The sequence below is a fragment of the Zootoca vivipara genome, chromosome 15 (assembly GCF_965207765.1).
Source record: "Zootoca vivipara chromosome 15, rZooViv2.hap1.1, whole genome shotgun sequence".
In the NCBI taxonomy this organism is placed as follows: Eukaryota; Metazoa; Chordata; class Lepidosauria; order Squamata; family Lacertidae; genus Zootoca; species Zootoca vivipara.
The window spans coordinates 12,527,419-12,543,490 of NC_142598.1; positions in this window are offsets into that span (position 1 = coordinate 12,527,419).

Here is a 16,072-nt window from a genome sequence, read left to right on the forward strand (position 1 = left end):
AAAACATCGCAAAACGCTTTCGTCTTGCGGGTTTTTTGTTGTGCGAGGCATTCGTCTTGCGAGGTACCACTGTACTAGTTACAGGTAGCCATGTTGGTCTGCCGTAGTCGAAACAAAATAAAAATAAAAATCCTTCCAGCAGCACCTTAGAGACCAACTAGGTTTGTCATTGGTATGAGCTTTCGTGTGCATGCACACTTCTTCAGATCAAAGAAGTGCTCTTGTGCTCAGGTCTTGCTTGAATGTTTCCCAGTCATCTGGGTGGCCACTGCAAAAATAGGGTGCTAGACTAGATGGGCTATTGGCCTGATCCAGCAGGCTTTTCTTATGTTCTAATGCAAACCATGTGCAACTTGCTAATATTTTGATGTTTGGGTTTTGTGACATCCTATTGTGTGGCGATACCCCGATCCCTCCCGAATAAATAAAGACACAGGACACATTGCATAAGGTTCCTATTTGTAGCTGAGTGGTTGTTGTTTTCTTTTTAAGCAGCCTAATTGTAAGGGTATTCTAATGAAATGAAAATTTCAGTTTCGAGCAATGGTAAAAAATGCATGTTTGAAAGTAACTCTTGTGTTTGCTTCCAGCAGCATTAAGAAAATGAAAGATAGGATGCAGGAGCAGCTCAGATTTTGCCAGATTTATTAAGCTCTTGAGTTCCAAGTTTCTTTGCTAAATATAGAAGCTCTGGTTTTTCGTGCGGATTTTCCATTTGGCAAAACAAAGGCTTCCATCTCCGTTTGGCAAATGAAAACGCCTGTTCAGCAATTTAACACAGGCCTAGCTTATACATGCAGCAGAATGAATGGGGATCTACGCTCGCATTGAAATGAATGGATTATTCCGCTTCAGGCTGTAAAATAGGCCATTCCCTATATTACCGACGTTAGCTACTCAAGTGTAGAAAGGCAGGATATAAGTTTAACAAATAAATAGTCATGTACACAAAAGGAATCACTAAAGTGCTGAAAGAGCATCCAAGGGGCGTCATAATCCCTGAAAAGGCATTTGCGATCCCCAAGTGCCATCAGTATCGTACAGCAAGTGCTTACCTTCCAAGTCCCGGACTGCAGAATCCGGGACCAGCAGCCGTGTGACACTGGAAGTTGCGTTGACGTAACTTCCGGTGCCGCTTTGCCCTTCTATGGGCACCAAAAATGGCCGCCGCCGGCTTCGAAAGTCGCTTGTATGCATGTCAGGAAGTGCGCCGACGCAACTTCCGGTGTCGCTCCGCCCATCTATGGGCACCAAAAATGGCCGACACCGGAAGTCGCGTCTATGCACTTCCGGACATGCGTAGATGTGGCTTTTGAAGCCGGCGGCGGCCATTTTTGGTGCCCATAGAAGGGCAAATCGGAAAGAAAAAAATGGCCACCAGCAGGAGAAAATAACGGAGAAAAACGGGAGACGAAGTGATACGGGGGACCACCGGGAAAAGGTAAGTAAAATCGGGGTTTTCCCGGAGAAAACGGGGTACTTGGCAGCTATGAGCAATGTCCTATGCATGCATCAGTATTGCTCTGGGGTCCCTGGGTTACCCCAGCAAATGCCTGAGGTGATGCGCTGATCCCTGAAACCCTTGCACTGCTGCATCTGTTGCAAGTGGCTTGGGCGGGCAAGAAGAGTATGGACAGAAATCAGCTTCCCTACCAAAGCAAATCTGATTTCACATCCATCTGAGTTGTCCCAGAAGGACACCATGGTTAATGGTGTCAAAAGCAGCTGACAGATCAAGGAGAACCAGCAGGGTCACCCTCGCTATGTATAACAAATTGTTATAAAGCGGTGACAAAGTAATACACAAATACCAATAGTCAGGGCTTTTTTTCCCCCAGCCAAAACTCAGTTCTGGCATCTCTCAGGTGGGCGCCGTTGCCATTATAAGATAACAGCAAGCGTGTTCATGGTGAATTTCAGTAGTGAAAATCAAAATAGATAAAAGGTATGGGAGGCAGATGGCGCTGTGGGTTAAACCACAGAGCCTAGGGCTTGCCAATCAGAAGGTCGGCGGTTCGAATCCCCGCGACAGGGTGAGCTCCCGTTGCTCGGTCCCAGCTCCTGCCAACCTAGCAGTTTGAAAGCACGTCAAAGTGCAAGTAGATAAATAGGTACCGCTACAGCGGGAAGGTAAACGGCGTTTCCGTGCGCTGCTCTTGTTCACCAGAAGCGGCTTTGTCATGCTGGCCACATGACCCGGAAGCTGTACGCCGGCTCCCTCGGCCGATAACGCGAGATGAGCGCCACAACCCCAGAGTCAGTCACGACTGGACCTAATGGTCAAGGGTCCCTTTACCTTTATGGTACCCTAAGCAGCGGCCAGGAGCAGGCATGTGGAGGGCCGGGGGGCATAGCCCCAGGCACATGTTTTTCAGGGGGCGCAAGCAGGGATCCCCGCTCTGCCTGCCTCTGGGGGTCCCTGGGCCCCATAGCCCAGCCTGGCCTTGCCGCCGTGCCCCCGACCCCCTTGCTGAATGGCTGCTCAGCCAGCGTTGAGGGGTCAGGATGTGCCCGCCAAGGGCTGTGTTGGCTGGCTGGCTTCCCCCCGTGTGGGCAGGCAGTGCAGTGCAGCCCCGTGAACCCTCATGAACACCTTGTGAATGCCACACCTGGGGCAGCAAGGGTTGGGCTGACATGCCAACCAAGGATGCAACGCCACTGGCAGGGGTGGATTTAGGGCTGTGAGAGCGGAGCACGCACACTGGGCGTTGAGCTGAGGGAGTGCCATCTCTAAGCCTGATTTAGCAAGGCCCAGGACTTGGGGAAGGAGACGTAAGGCTCTGACAAGGTCCTAGAGATCTCCCACCTCCTTCCCAAGGCCTAGTTACGGTAGCACTTTCCCAGCTTTGGGAAGGAGGTAGGAAGGCTTTAGACCAGGCATCCCCAAACTTCGGCCCTCCAGATGTTTTGGACTACAATTCCCATCTTCCCTGACTGCCAGTCCTGTTAGCTAGGGATCATGGGAGTTGTAGGCCAAAACATCTGGAGGGCCGCAGTTTGGGGGTGCCTGCTTTAGACCCTCCCATTGCCCTCACGCCTCCTTCCCAAAGCCGGGTGCCTCCTTACCTGCTTTTGGGAAGGCAGCAAGAGGAAAGGGGGGCATCAAATTTTGGGCTCCTGCAGGACTCCATAGTACCCAAGTCTGTCACTGCCCTAAAGAGTGTTGGAAATGTAAAAAACAAACTCTTTGAAGGTGCCCAATAGCAAAGCAACATTGGGGAAAGATGAAAAGGAGAGTGAAAGCCATTTTCAGGTGTGCAATCCCATTAAAGCCCCTTTTCCCTTTTTTTAAATAGTATAAACCATTATGTCCGTCGATCACATAGCTCACATATGATAATAGTGCCCAGAGTTTCGTATACAAAAAATTGAGATTATTAATTTTTTTACCTCACGCCACTGCAGTCACTGCCTTGCAGCCTCCTTAGAGTAACGCACAGTAAACGTTTGGGAAACCCTTGCAATCTTCAGTTTGTTCCTTTTGAGATAAAATAGGTTGTAAAATACACAACAGTGAGTGAAGGAAAGTCTCTGTGCCTGGACTGGACTGCTTGAACATATACAGGGAATTTTGTCCTTCTGGCCAGGAGCAGTTGACAGAAATGCTTGAGGAAAGCAACTCATATGACTAACCCTGGGAGAAGATCAGGTAATTGAGCAAATGGAAAGAATTGAAGTGTCTTTCATAGTTATATCATCGGTTTCTCCTGCATTTGGGTTTGAGGCCAAATCACCTGAGGGGAAAAAGCAGAGAATATGAAGCGTTTAACATCTATACAAATTGACTATTCCTGTTGCTGTTACTCTTCACATTTTCCCCCCAAAACAGTTTGGAACATCAAGTCTTTGGAAGGCATTCTGCAATCCTTGGGGAACTCTGATGTAAACAATGATAATGAGCAAATGACCAAAATATGCATTTATAGCTCAAAATTGTGAAAGAGTTGCCCAGTTATTTCATGTGTTTTTACTTTATACCAAACATTTTGTAATTGGTTTGGAAAGTGCCTATTTAGCTTTCCTCCCAATGCCAATAGAATAAATCTGGGAGGGGAAATTTTATCAGGATCACAGTAGAAAGAAGAGTTAGACACACACACACACACACACTCCCAGCCTTACACAGTTCTGATTTTGCTGAAGCAGCAGCTGAGGAATGTATGTTCCTTATTAAACCATGTGTGCTAGTGACATAAAGCATATTTAACATCCTATTGAGTTCAGCCCTTTGAACATTCACATGGTATACAGTATTTCTTGATCAAGCACTTTCTTCCCTTTTTAGTAGCCTCTATAAACAGATAGTTAACACCTTCTCCACAAGTTCTGAAAGGTGAATCAGTGCTTTTGAAATGAGGTATTGAATTGCCAGCTAAAAGCCAAATGATTTTGCTTGCAATGAAAGCAAAAATAATGCTAATACTACAAACATTTGCTTTAGAGGGCTCAAAGCATATTTTAGTTGGGCCAATAAAGGCATTGCCCTACCATGGTCTTTTAAAACAGTGTGCATCTTATGTGTGCTAACAGATGGTTTAAACTGAAAATTATAAAAATGGGGTCAGAACTAGCAGTGCGTTCTGGAGAACTTTGTTGGTCTCAACAGGGAAAGTGAGTGAGTTGCTGCAGTTCTGTTGGAAATAAAAATAGTATTTTAAAATGCCTTTAAAAGGACAAAAACACGGGAAATCCTGAGAAATAGTTTGCCCTCAAAATTACCATAATTCTTCAGAAATGAGTAGTCAGATAATGTCAATTCCAATGAAAATGTGACACTACGGCAACAACAACCCCTCCCATCCTACCAGGAACCTCTCCACTGGGGACAGAGATTTCTGGTGAAGGGATAGCAAAAGGCAGCTGCTGTTTCCACCTTCAAGCAGCCAAATTCCAGTAGCTTGCTTGACTTGCTCCTGGACAGCAGACACATATTTTCAACTTCACATCATGTGGCTTCTCCGTAGATGCCCAATCCAGCTGCTAAAGATTTCCAACCGCCACCACTCTCTCTGTCCTCCCCCTCACCAGCAAGAGCCAGTGTGGTGTAGTGGTTAAGAGCGGTAGACTCGTAATCTGGGGAACTGGGTTCGTGTCCCCGCTCCTCCACATGCAGCTGCTGGGTGACCTTGGGCTAGTCACACTTCTTTGAAGTCTCTCAGCCCCACTCACCTCACAGAGTGTTTGTTGCGGGTGAGGAAGGGAAAGGAGAATGTTAGCCGCTTTGAGACTCCTTCGGGTAGTGATAAAGCGGGATATTAAATCCAAGCTACTACTACTACTACTACTACTACTACTACTACTCCTCTTCTTCTTCTCCTCCTCCTTCTTCTCCTTCTTCTCCTTCTTCCTCTTCCTCTTCTTCTTCTTCTTCTTCTCAACTGATGCCTTTCATCAGGCCCACCTATTGATGGTCTCCTGTCACTACTGCCATCATTGCCATCCTCTGTGCTCAGGAAGGGTTGACACCCCCTCCCCCACAGTAAGAGGGGGTGCCAGTGTGGTGTAGTGGTTAAGAGCGGTAAACTCCTAATCTGGGGAACCGGGTTTGTGTCTCCGCTCCTCCACATGCAGCTGCTGGGTGACCTTGGGCTAGTCTCACTTCTCTGAAGTCTCTCAGCCCCACCCACCTCACAGGGTGTCTGTTGTGGGGGAGGAGGGGAAAGGAGATTGTTAGCTGCTTTGAGACTCCTTCGGGTAGTGATAAAGCAGGATATCAAATCCAAACTCTTCTTCTTCTTCTAAGGCAGGTAAGCCTCCCCCACGAACCTAGCAAGTGACTCTAGCCACCTTTCATTCTACCAAGGCCCAGCCCCAACAGCATCAGTCATGGCGCAGGCAGTCTGCCATGCAGGTAGACCACAATCCATGCCACTAGGGCAGTGGCACCACTGCAACACCCACAAGTGACTGCTAGGACTCCTAGCCCTCCAATGTTAGGGCAAAAAGCATTCCACCCCAACATCAAGACCATTGGCCTGGAGAGGAGTAGAAGCCTTGGAAACATGAACCGATCATGCATCCAGTGCCTGGAGAAGGGGTGGGTGATGCCTCCATTGACAAAAGTAACCACACCTACCTCTAGGACCCATGGTGATGGTCTTGTGCTCTGGAATGGCAGGGGCAGGGATCACTGGAAGGAGCATCACTAGCTTCTCTGGTAGCAGGACAGCTTGCTCCCTGTGAACCTCAGCCACAGGAACTTCATCAGCCCAGGCTGGATTCCCACCGTCATCTTCTGCAGCGGCTTGGCAGAGTAAAGGTAGAGGCAGGGAGGAAGGAAGGAAGAAAAGATGGTCACAGAAGCACCCCTGTCCTGCACCACTAGGAAGAGCCACCTGTTAGGTTATCCAATCCCATGCCACACACTGCCTCTTGGGGCACAATTGAAAGAAATATCTATTTGTCTGGCCCCCATGGAATGAAGTGCATGCTGGAATGGGCACGCTCCCATTGGTTAGATTTGCCTCTGCCCTCATCCACCTTTAAACAAACATTCCCCATGGAAAATACTTAGGCTAGAATAAATCACAGACTCTTAGCCTTGCAAAAAAGTTAAGATTTTACTCGCAGTTTCCAGACATTACCACAAACAAGTCTCCATCTACTGCCGATAAAATTAAGATGAAAAAAATGTTCCAAATGACTTTTAAAAGATAAGCACTTTGTTTCCTTACAAAAAGGATCATGCTATCATTGGGTTAGCAAAAAGCAGGCTTCAAAATATCCTTTTAGAGAGATTGTTCTAAAAAGCATGGAGGGAGACTAAGAAAGGGAGAGCAGAGCCTGCTGAGAGCCTGCTAATCCACTTACAACCTGAGCTATGGGCTCAGAGTCCCAGTGATGGGCAACCTTTTGAGCTTGGTGTGTCAAAACTCACCAAAAAACCCGAGCATAATTTGGGTGGTGTGTCACTTCGAGAGAGAAAACATAATTTCACAATATTTATAGTTTAAATAACAAAAATGTATAATTGTAATATATAACTGTATTTAATAAACCAAAAACTAATTATTTAACCAAACCAAACCAAAAAACCCTTATTTATCACAAAGTGCCCAGAGTTGTTGAGCTTTTTGGGGGGAGCTGCTGACCAAAGTTTTGGAGGTTTTTTTTGGGGGGTGCAAAAGTTGCTTTGCTTTTTTGGGAGGTGCCCCAAAGTTGCTGCACTTTTTTTGGGGGGGGAGAACAGAAATAAATGATGAATAATACCTTCGCTGGAACTAACACGCAGCACTGACAAAGTCTGCCAAAGCACAAAAAAAACCCAGCACAGAATGGGTTAAAAAATGAACGCTGTTACACCCAATCATCGTCTGCCAAAGCGCCAGAAAAAACAGCACAGAAAGGGTTAAAAAACCAATCTCTGGCTACCAGCAACAACAACAACAAAAAAGGATCCGGGTTTTAAAAGCTGAGACAAGTGGAGACAAGCTGTAGTGTGAGGAGGAGCAGGGGAACAAATGGGGGGGGGGAACAACAACAACATCGCGAATGGGCCAATGGGGCGCGTGCCAGCAGTTAGGGCTCTGCGTGTCACGTCTGACACGCGTGTCATAGGTTTGCCATCACTGGCTCAGACTAACTCTTTCATCAACATAAGTGTGAGTCAGTAACTGTATATTGCAACAGGCCTGTTGTGCCAGAGTAGGCTGCTACCCACCACACCTTCCCAGTCCCCTGATATGCCCCTAACCCGAAATTGAACTATGTTACCAATAGCTTCCAAAGGAAGGTGGAGTTTGTTTGTTTTAACGGTGACAGCCTAGGAGGGTTCTAGACAATAAACCAGATCACTCATTCTGTAGATTCAGAATTTTCAACTTTTGCCGAGTATGCCTTGTGGATTCCCCTACTCACGTAACTTTTTGGAGAACTGTTTCAAGAATTCTCTAGAAAAGTGAGTTAATATCTTGCCATACTTAACACACTGGATTTGTGTGCAGTTCAGATGCAGGTGTTTGGAAACGTCCCAGTCCTCAGTATATTTATTGCCCAGGAAGACAAATCGAAGAGCTTTGGCTCCTTTGTCAAGGCAATGACAGGATTTCCCTTGAGATATTATCTGATATTCTCAGAAGTTGTTCCCTGCAGAGAATTTTACTGCAGGTCCCACTCCCACCCCTGGCCACTGTTTGAAGAAGTTGCAACCAACTAAATCCCAAAGCATTAAATGCTTGGTTTGGAACAGAATTTTTTTATTTAGGTTGGTTCTTTCCCCAAATGGCTCCTTTATGTTCATTCAGATAGATTTGCGAACTGTCAGTTGTCCCATGTGTAGCAACACTGCAAAGCAAATTAACACAATGGTTAGATGTGAGGCTCTCCATGGGAAGCAGGACTGGGGATAAATACTGTATATCATTTCCAAGAAACACATTGTACTGGCCACATTTGAATTGTCTAATATCCCTTCTGGGCCTAGACATTTTGCTGTCTCTTTTTCTGCTTGGCCCCCCCCTGGGTTGATTCCTTTTCAAATGATCTTCAGTAGTCAGTTTTGTTCTCTCTGTGTTGCCTTTTGAGCAGGTCAAGCCATATTGAATAGGGCCCAGCAATGTTAACACTGCAGGCTAGATCCAAACATAAAATATTGAGTTGAAAGGGAAGACCAAAGGGATCAGACAGTACTGTACAAAAAAAAAGTTAGACATATGTCTGAGACAGATGTAAAATATTGGCCAGTCAGCATATTAGTTAAACGCAGACTGCTGAAGCTGTCAAATGGGAGTTATAGTATGGTCTTTCTGGCAAATCTTCAATACGTCAGCAGGTTTTGAAGGGAATGGAGGAATAATGTGCTGTAGAAATACATAATATTTCCACATTTCTGTCTCACACGCACACTCTGTCATATTTAAATGGTCTTTAGGTTATTTTTAAACAGGTCAACGTATATGGGAGATTGGGGATATGAAATATCCTTCTTCATTGCCTGTAGGTGGCAACTTCTCAAGAAACCCCCCTGGATTTGGAAAATCTAAGTAATTACAGGCCAATGCTCACTGGAAGGACAGATCGTGAAGCTGAGGCTCCAATACTTTGGCCACCTCATGAGAAGAGAAGAATCCTTGGAAAAGACCCTGATGTTGGGAAAGATTGAGGGCACTAGGAGAAGGGGACGACAGAGGACGAGATGGTTGGACAGTGTTCTCGAAGCTACGAACATGAGTTTGACAAAACTGCAGGAGGCAGTGCAAGACAGGAGTGCCTGGCGTGCTATGGTCCATGGGGTCACGAAGAGTCGGACACGACTAAACAACAACAACAACTCCCCTTCTTGGGCAAGGTTCTTGAGCAGGTGATTGTGGACTAGATCTAGGTGCTCCTGGAGGAAACTGATTTTCTAAATCCATTTCCACTGGGCTTTAGGCCTGGTTTTGGCACAGAAATTGCTTTGGTTGCCCTGTATGGTGACCTCTGTTGGGAGACAGATAGGGCAAATGTGTCCTTGTTAATTCTCCTCAACCTCCGTACTATCCTTCTGGAGTGGCTATCCAAGTTAGGGGTGGGTGGCATTGCTTCACGGTGGTTCCAGTCCTACTTGAACAAATATTTCCACAGGGTGATGCTTATGGAGTGCTCTTCAGCCACATGGAGCCTTGGGGTTCAATTTTATCCCCCATGCTGTTTAACATCTACATTAAGTGAGGTCCTCCAGAGTTTTGGACAAACTAATATACAAAATACTGAAGTGCAGGCACCCAGTGGCGGAGGAAGCCGCTGTGTCACCCGGGGCGGCAAATTGTCGTGCCCGGGGAGGCGGGGCAGGGCATCGCTACGTAATGACGCATGTGTCGCTATGTGATGAAGCTGTGCATGCTTACAACTTAGAGGGGAATCGCGCCCCCCGCGACTTCAAAACGGAGCGTCCAACCTCCAGGTAGAAAGTCCCGCTTGGCGCGGCTATGTCAGAGATTCAACCCAATAAACAAGGTCCAGACAGTGTCTCACAAGCCGCCCTGTCCAATATTGGAAGGGTTGAAAAGCTTGTTATGAAAAAACAGTAGCCTGGCTGTTTTCTGTAGAGCACAAATTCAAGAACGATGGTTCCCAATGAATATATCTGAGGTCCAGCATAAGCCACAAGGGTTACATCATTCTTAGTTAATTGGTTAAACCAGCACACTGTCCAACCCCCTTGGTTTGCAGACTGCCAAGTGGTATTTTGAGCCAACTCCCAATAAACTACTGTTGAAATCAAGCTCTTGATCTTGACCAGGCATAGGCAAACTCGGCCCTGAAAGATGTTTTGGGACTACAACTCCCATCATCCCTAGCTAACAGGACCAGTGGTCAGAGATGATGGGCATTGTAGTCTCAAAACATCTGGAGGGCCGAGTTTGCCTATGCCTGATCTTGATTCTTGACGTTCTTGTTTTTGCTAGAACCTAATGGCTTTAATTGCTCAATCCTGGTATAATGGTTTTTCATGGCACATTTATGCCAAGTCTTTGCAAATGATAGACAGTTTTGAGGCTTATATACTGCATCACAGTGGGGTCATGTATCCTTTCTGGTTTGGTCATATCAATATTGACTCCTCAGATCCCAAAGTCCATACAGGAAACCCCTAATTACTGGATGTGGCTCCTTAACCAATATTAAAGATGATGTCATGGTGTTCAGTTGAACTCTTGCTACTTCCGTTATGTTGCACTTTTCAATTGTTCCAGAGAAAAATCAGGGTCCCTTGGGAGCTTTTCCTCCTTCACACTGAAATAATCTTATCCTCTGCGAATCATTGACTGCGGGGCCAAATCAACCATTACTAGCTCTAAGTCTGAGTTCAGTAGCAAACTGTTCAGTAAAGTCTGCATGAGGCTGCATACGATTTCAAAAGGAATGTTGCTCAAGCAGTAGATTATTGCAAGGAGTGTAAGGTAAAGGTAAAGGGACCCCTGACCATTAGGTCCAGTCGTGACTGACTCTGGGGTTGCACGCTCATCTCGCATTATTGGCCAAGGGAGCCGGCGTATAGCTTCCAGGTCATGTGGCCAGCATGACAAAGCCGCTTCTGGCGAACCAGAACAGCACATGGAAACGCTGTTTACCTTCCCGCTGTAGCGGTTCCTATTTATCTACTTGCACTTTGATGTGCTTTCGAACTGCTAGGTTGGCAGGAGCTGGGACCGAGCAACGGGAGCTCACCCCGTCACAGGGATTCGAACCGCTGACCTTCTGATCAGCAAACCCTAGGCTGAGTGGTTTAACCACAGCGCCACCTGGTAGCCTGTATAAATCCTGCAAGGACCTCTGCGATATCTTTTCAGCCATCAACATCAGGAAATACAAAGGTATTGTCTCCAACACAGCACAACAAAATGTCTACCTGCCATTCTTATCAACTCCACTAACAGTGAGATATAGCTGAAAAGCTTACTCCCAACATTTCCAATTTTCAACTAAATTTCATTGTAAAAGTAGCAGAGGCAAAGGCTGTAATATCTACTAAAAATGTTGGGGGGGGGGGTTACATCAATAATCAAATAATAGATCTTATTCTAACTGCCCCTGCTAAAACCTTGCGGTTTTTGCTGTCACCTGGTCATCTTGATCTGCTAAAAGAAAGGACACAGTAGCAATGGTGGAGTGACCTGGCCTGGGCAATAATAGAGGGGTAATAACCTCGTTCCTCAAATCTTTATAAAGAGTGCAGGCCAGAAGCACATGAGCCACTGACTCAAGACTACCATTTCCACAGGGACATAACCATTTTTCTAGTGATTTTTTTGGAAATCGACCCTCAAGTACAGCCAAAGGCAGTGCTGTATATTCAATCTTGCGAAAGTGAAAGCACGTCTGTATTTTGGAAATTTGCTAAATTTTGCAAATAGGGTGCCAAAGTGTCAAAATGACTAGGTGGTCTGTTCCAGTCTTTTCCCACAGCTGGTATTTTTGTCCAATATAGTAATTCTTTCAGAGTTCCCTTCATAGAGCATATTTATGAGATTTTCTCGTTCTTTTTTTCCATATTTCCCCAATACTACATGGGTTTAGAAAAACAACTTCTTTGTCCTTAATCAATCATGTCACTCTTTTTCTACAGCTGCAACATACATGGAAGTCTTTACAAAGTGTGTGTCACGGTCCGGTCGGCGGGCGGTTGAAGCCCTGACTGAGGACGTCAGGACCAGAGGCAAGATGGTGATGTAGAAGCAGGAACAGGTGCAGGGCTGATAGTCCAGCAGCAGGCAGTCGCAGGGTCATGGAGCAAGGCAGAGGCGAAGGTCTGGGAGTCGAGAAGCAATGCGTCGGCAAGGCAAAGATCCCAGGGTCGAGGAGCAAGGCGTCAGCAAGGTAAAGGTCCAAGGGTTGAGGATCAAGGCGTCGGCAAGGCAAGGGTCCAAGGGTTGAGGATCAAGGCGTCGGCAAGGCAAGGGTCCAAGGAGCAAGAGGCCAGAGGTAACCAGGCAGGGATAGCGTTGCTGTGGCAAAGAGCTGAAGGAAAATGCTGAGCTTTTTATCCCTCCCAGCTCTTGCCACCAGGTGCAGTGAGTTATTAAGTGGCCTCACCTGAGTGGCCACTCCTTGCTTCTCCAGCACAAGCTGAGGCAGGCCCCAGTCCTGCAAAGCACTACAGGCCCCAGAGCCTGATTCCTGCCCATACTCCTGACAGTGTGGTGGGAAGGCTCATTGGTAGATATAACTGCGAAATAATTTGCATCTACACAGATGCAGATTTTCTATTATTGCTGCTGTTTGGCAAGATTAGACATTTACCGCCAGCCGGCGGAGAGGAGCGATTGCAGTCTGGCCTCAGCCTCAGTTGACTTTGGATTCCTCACCCACCCCACTCCATGCTTTAGGTGTGGTCTTCCCAAAGGTAAGTGCATAAAATCTTGCTATGGAAGCCTTCAGCCGCCGTATTCAGGACAAAAAAGGGATTTGGCTTCAGAAAAAATGGGCTTGTCTGGGGCTTTGCCTTGTTGTTGTTTAGTTCTTTAGTCGTGTCCGACTCTTCGTGACCCCATGGACCAGAGCACGCCAGGCACTCCTGTCTTCCACTGCCTCCTGCAGTTTGGTCAAACACATGTTCGTAGCTTCGAGAACACTGTCCAACCATCCCACCCTCTGTCGTCACCTTCTCCTTGTGCCCTCCATCTTTCCCAGCATCAGGGTCTTTTCCAGGGAGTCTTCTCTTCTCATGAGGTGGCCAAAGTATTGGAGCCTCAGCTTCAGGATCTGTCCTTCCAGTGAGCACTCAGGGCTGATTTCCTTCAGAATGGATAGGTTTGATCTTCTTGCAGTCCATGGGACTCTCAAGAGTCTCCTCCAGCACCATAATTCAAAAGCATCCATTCTTCGGCGATCAGCCTTCTTTATGGTCCAGCTCTCACTTCCAGACATCACTACTGGGGAAACCATAGCTTTAACTATACGGACCTTTGTCGGCAAGGTGATGTCTCTGCTTTTTAAGATGCTGTCTAGGTTTTGCCTACCTCATAGCAATTGTCACAACTTGATGGCGGATAAGACATTGGGTTGGATCCTCAATGTAGATGGACAGGAGGTCAGGAGCACCCACCACCACCACAAGGAATCAGTGTATCCCATTAAAAGGATCTGGGGGAGAACACCCAGGTGGTGATCTCAGAGGGATGCCCCAATCTGATGTACATCAAAGGGCGTTCCTTAACCTTGGTTAACCCTGCCAAATATTCAGCCAGCGGACGGGCTGGTTGATTCAAGATACATACCCAACACTTGTACCAAAACCTACTGACATCTGTAATCAATAAATTTGTGGCCTGTGGTTGTCCTGTGTTTATTACAAATTCACCATGCCTCGGCCCTGCCGCCCACAGCTTCCCTGTGCCTGGACCAGCAATCTTCTTCAAAATGCAACTTCCTCAAATGTTGTAAATTCCAGGACTATCTCTTAAAATGAGGTCTGGCTTGTGGCGAGTATGAACGGTAGTTTTACCAGAAAACTGTAAACATGGTTGCACTGTCCAGCTGATTCTCCCAAGCCTATTATATAATCCCTTACATCACTCCCATGTCTCCAGGTTTCATTTTTCACTGCAGTTTCTTGCATGCTATTTTGGACAGTGTCCTTAAAATCCCTGTAAAGCAGCTGGAGGTTCAGCTGGTGGGACCTGACTCAAACAGTTGCTCAGCAGTGAAAACAATTTCTCTGTAGATTGGGGTGCCTGTAGCCTTGAGGATTTTTAAACCCGTCTATACAAATACCACCACCTACAGGATCAGACTCATGTATGAAATGAGTTCAAAAGCTGGATGAACCTTGGAATATTGTAACAATTACAGCTGCGCCAACGATTCAGCTGAATCCAGAATCAAATTCGGTCCATTCAGTACGATTTGGATCTGGTCCAAAGCAAGTCATCACACCTCCGGATCAGTCCTGAGCAGGTTCCATGAATCCAAATTTATTCAGAGTGCTTTGGACCAACCCAAAGCTCAAAACACTCTCTAAGGAAGCCAGGAAGGCTGTCTCCAGAAATAGCCCTCTGGGCCCCTTCCCCAGTTGGCCAGCAGTGCTATTAGAAGTGTGAGCGGACTCCCAGCGGGGCTGGGAGGAAAGAAAAACAGAGAGTGTGGTCAAAAGTTGCAGAGGTGGCAGCGACGGAAGAAGCCACTTGGGGGCCTGGGGCGCCATAGGGGCGGGGTGAGGGCGGGGCGCACCACGGGACCTCCAGAGTCTGCCTGCCTCCTCCCACTCAGCTGCCCTACAACTGGGGGGAGGCAGCGGGTGGATTGTTTGGGCAGCGTGGAGCCTGCGGGCGCCCAATCCACCACGTCTCTCCCAGGAGAGACCCGTGGCTCGGGTGCACTGCAGACCCTGCAGTGAGTGCCACCCGGCATTTTGTCACCCACACCCCAGAGGTGACACCCAGGGCGGCCCGCACCTACCGCACCCCCCTTCCTCCACCCCTGGGAGGAGGAAAAATGAAAGAAGGGAGGAAGGAGGCAGAAGAAAAAGCAGTGAGTGGAGAGAGGGAGGGAGCCAGTAAGGCACACAAACTGACAGACCAATGGAGGAGGTAGGGGAAGAGGGGATGCAGAGCAGACTCAACCCTGATTGGTTATGGAGGAAGTCACCAGCAGAGTGTGAAAGGTGACGAAGAGCAAACTTTTGAGCTTCTGGTCCATGGTCTCTCCTGGCTTCAGAGGCGCTGATACTTCTCCTCTCCAAAGGTGCAAAGGAGCCCCTGAAGACAGCATCCTGTAATTTGGCAGGATCCACTCCATTAAACAGCACCTTGTAGATGACATGATACTGATGATGTGTCAATCATCATCTCTGCTACCATGTAGGCTCAATAATGAGTTCATTGACACTTGTGTTCATTGACACTTGTGTTCATTGACACTTGTGTTGTGCCTAGAAAGCATGCGTCTGAATGTTTTTCTGCTTGGCCCACACTTTCTAGGTATGGGTTTGAATGGTTTTCTCCTGCCCAGCTCTTTTCAAAGGGAAAACCTGAATTGCACTTCCCTCCAATTGAATGCTGAAGAGTGTTTTTTCCCCCAGGGGAAAGCAGTGGGATGACAAGGGTAAACGTGGATAAGCCCTATGTCAGGCATCCCCAAACTGCAGCCCTCCAGATGTTTTGGCCTACAACTCCCATGATCCCTCGCTAAGAGGACCAGTGGTCGGGGAAGATGGGAATTGTAGTCCAAAACATCTGGAGGGCCGAAGTTTGGGGATGCCTGCCCTATGTGTTCCTAGAATTCATATCTTCTACAGTAACTCTTTCTCCCTGATTACATCACTGTCCCTCTATTCCCTGGAAAACCAGTTGGCTGAGCCGGATCTGCATCATGTGAGAGGTGCTTGGGAGAAATGTCACCTAAGTAGCCCACAAGCCATCTAGGACAGGCAGTTTGGGGATGCCTGATCTAGGACATCAGCTCCCAAAGGAGCATCAGGAATCCCTCTGATTCTATTAGCCTTCAGTGGAAGACTAGCTGAAGAAGTCAACACACAGAGAGAAAAGAAGTAGATTCTGCTCTAGCATGGCAGATTACTCTGTAGTTACATAAAAACCTGTATTCAGCTAATTATTGCCCGTGTGTTTTAAGCCAAACCTCACTCTGTTGCAGT